Raw genomic sequence first — 8,895 nt, forward strand, 5'->3', positions numbered from 1 at the left:
CTGTACAAATATGCTTTGATGTCTACAAAATAGATAGATCACACCCTGATTCATCTATCAGGCAGTCTGTACAAATATGCCTTGATTTCTACTATACACGTCTGTACAATATATAGACAGATCACACCCTGATTCATCTATCAGGCAGTCTGTACATATCTGTACAAATATGCTTTGATGTCTACTATACACGTCTGTACAAAATATAGATAGATCACACCCTGATTCAACTATCAGGCAGTCTGTACAAATATATAGTCTACTATACACGTCTGTACAATATATAGACAGATCACACCCTGATTCATCTATCAGGCAGTCTGTACATATCTGACCTGACACCAGACAGACCCGTTGGGCAATTGCTGGACAGTTTTCGTTCGAATTAGTATCAATTTGTATCAAGGATTAATCCGTGAAGATCCGGGTTAAAATTGATCTTCATCAACTCATTCTTGCTGTAAGACGCGAATAAAGGGATCGGGAGGTCATGCTGACTTGGTTGACATATGTCATCGTATCCCAATTGCTTATGCTGTTGATCACTGGATCGTCTGGTCTAGACGCGATCATGTACAGACCGCCGCCATGTAGCTGGTAAAGTGCTGAGTGCGGCGTAAATTCACTTACTCCCTGTCAAAGATTAGTTGCTGAAGGTTTTTGAGGAACTCCTAACCAGCATCATATGGTTTTGTATATTAGGCTCTTCACGTGGTGATTCTGGTACAGTGACAATAAAACTTGATTGTCAACCTCTCTGTTGGCAAATATCCAGTACTGTATAATCAAGTAGTGGCTGCGTTCAGTATATCAAGTCAAGGACAGGTGGAGAGACGGACTTTAACAATAGACGGGCAACTAGTCAGTCACGTGATGAATGAGTCATGCTTTTCCCGTGAATAGCTGCCATATAACTTGCAATGAACTGGTTGACATTGTTCCATACGCAGGGTACACCTGGCACATAACTGTCAAATTGTAGTAAATGCCACAGTTATTCTTGAAACGATACTCTTCTATTTCTGATAGAGCAGATGGGTAGCCTAGTGGTTTAATCGTTCTCCCGTCACACCGAACCACCGGGTTCGTGCAATGCGTGCAATGTGTGAAACCCATGTTGGGTGTCCCCCGCGGTGGTGTTGCTGGAATATTGCTAAAAGTGGGAGTAAAACTAAACTCACTCTGTTTCTGCCGGGGTATGGGACAACAAAGCGTTTCGCCACGAGTTTTGTTACAGACAAACATTATCGATCGACATTCGAAGGGACATAACTCTTGTATCCTTAAAAACATAGGTTTTAAATTACATTTTGATTTCATATATTACCATTTAAGATATACCTTTTGGTCACTTCACAGATATTGGATATTATTATATTCTCAAAAATTATAGAAAGAACTTTTTGTGATAATAATCACAAAGGCCAATTGAAAGCATTCTAAATTATCTCAAGGGACATGGAAGTATATGAGTCATTCTCAAAAGATGCAGCTTTTCCCCGTATCAGCATTAAAACCTCAATAAAACCGTCAAATAATATCAGTGTGTTAAAAAACTGATTTCTCCTTCATTGCCAATATCTAATCTTACTTGGGAATTTTTTATCACAAACAAAAAGATCAAATAATGTATATTTTATCCTTTTTTGTAACAAGGGCCATGCATTTTGTCATGTATCCAGGTGCAAAAACCTAACATCATGTGTCTGCTGCGCACTAAATTTTATTTTAGAAGACATTGTTTCTGGAGTGGTTGAAAAGAACAGACCTTTTTCCAATTGCTGGTAGATGTTCATGATTTTCAAGCTGAATTTTGATATAAAAAACAACCTTTTTCTCTTGTATACAAGATAAATGTCTTTCCTGTAAAAGTTCCATAGAATTATGAAATAATTAATGATCCCTCATCCTGTGAAAGTGGAACTACATGGTATGCTTATTAACAACTTCTGGTTGAGAGTGATGAACATGTGATGTTGAGTTCAAGACAAAATTTTCAAAGAAAATCAAGTTGAAAAGGTCAGCATTTGCAAGTATTTTTAATCGGTGTGTTTTAGATAACATCAATTATAAAAAAATACCCAGTTTTCTACAAGTATGTTTTTCTCTTTGCATTTGGAACCACAATTTATAACACAAGAATCTTGTCTGACATGGGAAAGGGACTCGTCATTATTTTTCTCTTAGTTTACTTTTACAATTTGTCTTTCATATAACAGACTTTTCTGTAACAGCTATTTTGTTAGTGGAAAAACCTTCAGTGTTACTTCAAAGACACATCAATATTGATTAGTCGCATATTCTTTTATTTTGATGTCAATGTCATTAACAGTTGACTTGTGGTAATGATCTATGGGTTTATATATGCTGAGGATGAAACATGTTTTAATTTTTATTGTCTGAATGCAATCATACTAATTTTTGTCAAGGGTCGTTATTGGAAAGACAAATTCTGTAACTGCAAAGACAATTCAATACAAATTTGAGAATAAATGTTATCTCTGGTAGGTCTTTGTTCACCTAGATTTGCTTTGTGCTCATATCAAGACCTTTAAGATTATACTATGAGTAACAAGTCATATTTTCTCTAAAACGTTGTATGTTAGATGTCTTTCAAAAATAGTTGTTACTTAAAAGACTTATGTTGTTACTGCAAAGACAGTTTAATACTAATTATCTTTCATTTTTGTCTTTCTTTCCTGATTCATTCAGATGAGCATCAAATATATGAGATAAGATTACCTTATGCTTCACAAAGAAGTCTGTTCTAGAAACTTTGAATGCTTTTATACATTTTCAAAGACTGTTATTTGAAAGACAGTGTGTGACTGTGACTATAATAAATATGACATCGTAATGATCAGTCTGCAAAACCATCAAAGTGTTAACATCTAGTTTCCTATATAAAGTTAATGTGTCATAATCTGAAACAAAATTTCAATGAAACATTCATTTCTGTATGTTTGTCAGAACTGGCAAGATGGGTATGACAAATGCGGAGATTAATTTTAGTGATTGATTTGTAACTTTGACAGCTGAGGGTGATCAAAAAACTTTTGTTGGTTGCAAACCTGTTTGACAGTTTGATAAATGCATGACAATTACTGTCAGACTTGTTGTGAAATGAGTTTCTGAGTTCCTAGAAAACAAATTTCAAAATGATAACTGCTACTTTCACTGTTGTTTATTCAAAGCACAATGTCTAAAGTTTTTATTGAACACCAGAATTTAATTCTTTGTCTTCCATCGACTTGATCTGAAATGTCTTTCCAGTAACACTGACATGTCTTTGGGGTAACACATAGGCTATGTTCCAAAATATAAACTATATATTTATCACTTCAAGTATGGTAAAAACAATACTTTTATAAATTTATTAATGTGAACCTATCTTATCTTCACTGCCATAGATGCATTCTTATCCTAACTCAAATATACGATTGAATTGTCTTCACTGTAAGAAACATGTCACTGTTACTCACCTTATTTGGAGATATAAATATAACATGTAACACTTACTATACTTCTGGGGGTAACATGCAAAAAACTCTTCCTGTCATTACAGATAGATCAAAGGTATTTGCTACAATTAAATAGTTTTTCAAATGTATTTGATATACTTTCTTTCCAGTAACATATGGGGTGTCTTTGGCATAACGATACTGTCTTTCATATAAAAGGACTAAAAAGTAAATGTTTTATGATCTAAAGAGGTAGACATTGCCAGAAATCACTCAGAAATATAAAAAACATGTTCTCTTCAAATAACCTTCAGTGCAAAGGTTTTTTTAGGGGAGACAGTTCAAAGGATATCAAGAGTATTGCAAAGTACCCACATATTTCACTTTTTCATCTGACACAGTGTAGAACAGGTTTATTTCATAAAAATACATTTTTAGAACTTATTTTTTAAGTGTGAGTAACAAAATAACACATAAGGTAGATTGTACAATGCAATATCTTTACATGTCAATGTATTTTTTAAGACAAATGTGGATATTACTGTTGATACATGAAAGACATTGTGTCTTCGTCCTAATTAGCTTAATTAGTCTTCATAAAAATATGGCACATAATTAAGCCTTAGATACTATTGATATGTGAACCTTAACAACGTATCGTGCCATTTGTGAAAATAAAGATTTACGATTTTGTACTTCAATTATGTTGTCTTTTGTACACGAAATAGCTGCAACTTTTGAGAATGACTCATATACCTGCGGCAGAGACAGAAGTCGTACTGCAAATGAACACCTTAATGGTGCTGTTTTATTTATTCTAACAAATGATGTTGACAGATTCAATTGATTATATACTTTTCCTCTGTGTGTTGTGTTGAAGACCGACGCCAACATGTAATGGAATGTGGTACACTTGGTCGAAGATGAAGAACATGGTGTATAGCACTTCCTGAGTATGATCTATAACTTGTGAGTGGAGATGGGCCATACAGAGTTGTTTCCCTTGAAACATAACACACACCCCCCTACCGACTGTGAATATATGAACCTGTACATACAACTGTTCCATTGCGGGTTGACATATGAGTGGAGATGGGCCATACAGAGTTGTTTCCCTTGAAACATAACACACACCCCCCTACCGACTGTGAATATATGAACCTGTACATTCAACTGTTCCATTGCTGGTTGACATATGAGAGGAGGTGGGTCATACAGAGTTGCTTCCCTTGAAACATAACTCTCCGCCCAACCAACTGTGGATGTATGAACCTTTACATTCAACTGTTCATGGCGGAATGCAACCAAGATAGCAAAAACACTGCAGTAATTCTTGGTTTAGGAGTAGCCTAGTGCTGCTCAGTTCAGTGTGTTGTAAACGCCAGTTCACGTATTTTCTCAGGTTTTTCAGACGTCACAAACAGCCACCGTGTCGACGCCGATGCTGCTTGTGGCATTCGTGACCAACTCGTGTTTACCCGGGACAAGCCGAATTGCGACTCGTGCGTCTGTGGAAGGATTTCATATTGGGGCATGAACATCAGAACTACTTCACACAAGAACTGCTATTCCATCAGTCATAAACATTGCGGAAAACAACCGAAAATTGCTGCTTTCAAAGACTTTATAAAAGTGTTTTCGACAATGAAACTGATGATGTTTTGTTGGAAACACATTCTGACGTAATGCTACAAACTGTTCACCATATGTTTCCAGAGATATGTTTCTAAGTATGGTTTAAATATATCAAGTGGGATATTATTTCATGAACAGGGAATTCAAATGACATATTATTCATCTGTGATAAGTCCAAAAACAGATAATATTATGCAAACAATGACTTTAAAATGTATCTAAAACTGAAGAATTCGCCAGTGTACCACCACTCCGATGTTGATACACGTTCTAAACAACTCGGTTCTGAGTGTAAAATACTTGAATCGAAACCTGTTGGTGATTCGACTGGACTGAAGACATTCTTATGTGAAACAATGTCGTTCACTTAAATATAAGTCTGTATTGCTCGGGGCGGGGTGGTAGCCTTGTGGTTAAAGCGTTCGCTCGTCACACCGAAGGCCCGGGTTCGAATCCCCACATGGGTACAATGTGTGAAGCCTATTTCTGGCGTCGACCGCCATGATATTGCTGGAATATTGCCAAACGGGGCGTAAAATTATACTCAGCCACTTACTCAGCCACTTACTCACTGTATTGCCCACTATATTAGTCTGTATTGTCTCCGATATATAGCTCGCTATAGAGCTAAAACAAAGCCTATAACATTGTCGACCTGACGTAGATAATAGCAGCATAACCTTGTCCATGGTACGTCACCACTAGAAGCAGATTGTACAGTTCCGACTGTATCGGGAGTATGTGTTAATATTTCAACGTCAAACAGTGATGAGAATAAGAGGGTACACAGGATATCATTTTGTCACTGATGTATCCGATCTCGAAATGACCAACGGGATCAGGTTGATACATGTCATCGTAACCCAATTGCGTAGATCGATGTTCATGCTGTTGATCACTGGATTGTCTTGTCTATTCTTGATTATTTACAGACTGCCGCCATATAGCTGGAATATTGCTGTGTGTGGCGTAAACCAAACTCACTCACTACCAAGGCTTAGATACTGAAGGTTACTGAGGAGGTCCTAACTAGTATTATATAATTTAGTATGTTTGGCTCTGCACGTAGTTATCATGGCACAGTGTCAATATGACTTTGGAAATGTAATGCATGTGTCTACTATAAAACATACAGAGGCTTTGTATGTTGTAACTTTGATCGGACAACTCCTCAGCAAGAGCGGTATGATGTTCTTTGAAATACCGCGAATAGATCAGAAGAAATCACATATAATGACAGATTAATTATTTAATTTAATATTCGATGTTTTAAACGACATCTAAAAAGACATGATGTGCTCACCGATTTAATATGACTTTTGATCAGTAGTAAAAACAGTTAAGAGTCTCCGTTTGTTGATCAACCATTTTAGTTGATTGCATCTCACTCAAAACTAGTTACCAGTCCACTTTGAGGCTATTTTGGGAATGGAGACGGAAAAGGGCTTCACGAACCAGTTAACTTTACACGTGTTATATTGTAACAAGGACTTTCTTCTATAATCTTAGTCTCTGACCAGCTTTTACTACAAAATGACTTTTTACCAAGTTCTTTTTTCTTATAATCTTCTTTTCTACGGGAAATTCATACTTTTCCTTTGATGTGATTTTAAATATACATGTTCATTCAAATAATATACTTGTGAACGCTGGAAGTGTATATATGCGCAGGTTTCGTTTTAATCTTCTGCAATCCATTTTAGTAGTACCTAAAGGCGCCGCCCGGCCCGAGTTTTAGACACTCCTGCTGAAAAGCTAATATAATTTCTCTGTGCCGCCCAAATCAACCTAGGCGTAGAGGCAGACAACAATACCGGGTCTAACCTCATTAAATTATTGGAACTGGCATCGGATATTTTGTTATACGGGTTGGGAGTACATGAAATGTCTCGGACCAAAGTTATTTAATGTAGTTGACTCCGCATATATTCAAGCTATTGATCTGACTATGCATAACATCTTTAGACCAGCTGAAGGAAAACGAAACCATCAATTAGTGTATGTTTCTCTATCTCTTTCCGGAAATATTGATAAGTGTTTTCTGTTTTCAGAGATATTTACATATATTTGCAAGTGAATGTGAACTGTCTGTGTTTGTCGTGTTCAACATTGTTTTGGTGTTTGTACCAATGGTGATTGTACTGAACTATCACACTACTATGAACTGTAGAACTTTAATCGGGGCGGTGGGGTAGCCTAGTGGTTAAAGCGTTGGCTCGTCACGCCGAAGACCCGGGTTCGATTCCCCACATGGGCACAATGTGTTAAGCCCATTTCTGGTGTCCCCCCGCCGTGATCTTGCTGGAATATTGCTAAAAGCGGCGTAAAACTAAACTCAGTCAGTCAGTCAGTAGAACTTTAGTCAGTGTAGTGGTATGTCATGGCGTTGACAAGTCAAACAGAAACCAAGTCGGAATCACGCAGTTGGAATCAAGAGACCTACGTGCTGTAGTAAGAACATATCCCTGTTTTCTATACCTGAACTGGTATACATTTTCTGCACAAAGAGCTAAGTACTGTTCAGGGTGGCGGCACGTCTTCTCATAGACACATGCACATATGACAGTTAAGCTACTGCCATGACATGCAGAGTATACGGGTGTTACAAACTGCAGTCTCCATTCGCTCTTTGTTGTAACTATTTTAATGACAGACATTTCACTCACACACTGCCTTCTACACAATGGCCTTGTTCCCCTCTTCTCAGTGTTTACACATTACATTTGCTTGTCACATGTTCAGTAGTCATAATGCCGATACATGTTATTCATAAAAGACAAAAGTTGTTTACCAGCCCTTGTCAAGTTGCGATGATAGGTACTCAGTGTGGGTATTTATGCAATATTGGAATCAGTCATGTCTGGTGACTGCAGAGACATTATTTCTATACTGCATTTGTAAATAGTATCTACAGGGCACACAAAGGATCCTGTGTTAACTCAACTGACACTACACTGCATTTGTAAATAGTATCTACAGGGCACACAAAGGATCCTGTGTTAACTCAACTGATACCTTTCACACCAAATATTTACTGAATTGATTTTTATAGGTATACCAACACATGCATAGAAAACATTTGAAGTGACTTGCTTAGGGTATTTGCTACACACAAGGCTTAGTGCGTGAATAAGTAAATACTGCTTAAAGGTGCGTCAGCAGTGTTGCATGTATTTGCGGTTAAATATATTAGAATGTTTGATGAAACATTTAATAATGTATGATTATATCACAAATGTGATACCTACCCTCCATAATGTCTACTGATGGAACCACGGAAGCATAAACGACTCACTCTACTAAAATACGGGTCTAGGTCAAAATCCCCTCGGGACAAAAGCTCCTTGGTACAAATGCCCCTCGACCAAAAGCCCCCCAGGACAAAAGCCCCTCGAAAAATGACCAAAAGCCCCCCACTTTATGTAATAATGGGAAAATAAGATTAAAGACAAGAAATGAGTAATAACATGAAACAACGTATTGCTTCATAAAAAAATGACCCTAATTACTATATAAATAATTCTGTCATTAGCAAATAATTTCAGTAAATAAGAAAAAAATATCATCATACAAATGAAAACAAATCAACAATAAATTATTAATGACTCGAATAATTGTTTTACATAATAATTAATAATTAAACATATGTTGTTGCCTATGGCGGAAAGAAAATCCTCAGTAGAACGGACAGCGTTCTGTTTTCAAAGCACAGCTCCATGATCAATTTTTAGTCAAATGTTTTTCACAGAAATATATATAAACGTCGCTCATACTTGAGCAAATTAGCTCCATTTCCTTT

The 8,895-nt window shown here is 36.7% G+C and overlaps 1 long non-coding RNA gene across 1 annotated transcript in view; it reads right to left on the reverse strand.

Annotated features, from left to right (window-relative positions):
* The window catches only part of LOC124257283, a 13,892-nt gene extending 5,332 nt beyond the window's left edge, over nt 1–8,560 (reverse strand). The window contains exons 1-2 of the long non-coding RNA XR_006893228.1: nt 8,479–8,560; nt 8,041–8,045 (exon numbers count right to left, since the gene is read on the reverse strand). This is a non-coding gene — a long non-coding RNA (uncharacterized LOC124257283). The remainder of the gene's footprint in view (nt 1–8,040; nt 8,046–8,478) is intronic.
* Nucleotides 8,561–8,895: the final 335 nt, after the last annotated feature.

The sequence above is a fragment of the Haliotis rubra genome, unplaced genomic scaffold (genome assembly GCF_003918875.1).
Source record: "Haliotis rubra isolate DU_JTF1 unplaced genomic scaffold, ASM391887v1 Scf655, whole genome shotgun sequence".
NCBI lineage: Eukaryota > Metazoa > Mollusca > Gastropoda > Lepetellida > Haliotidae > Haliotis > Haliotis rubra.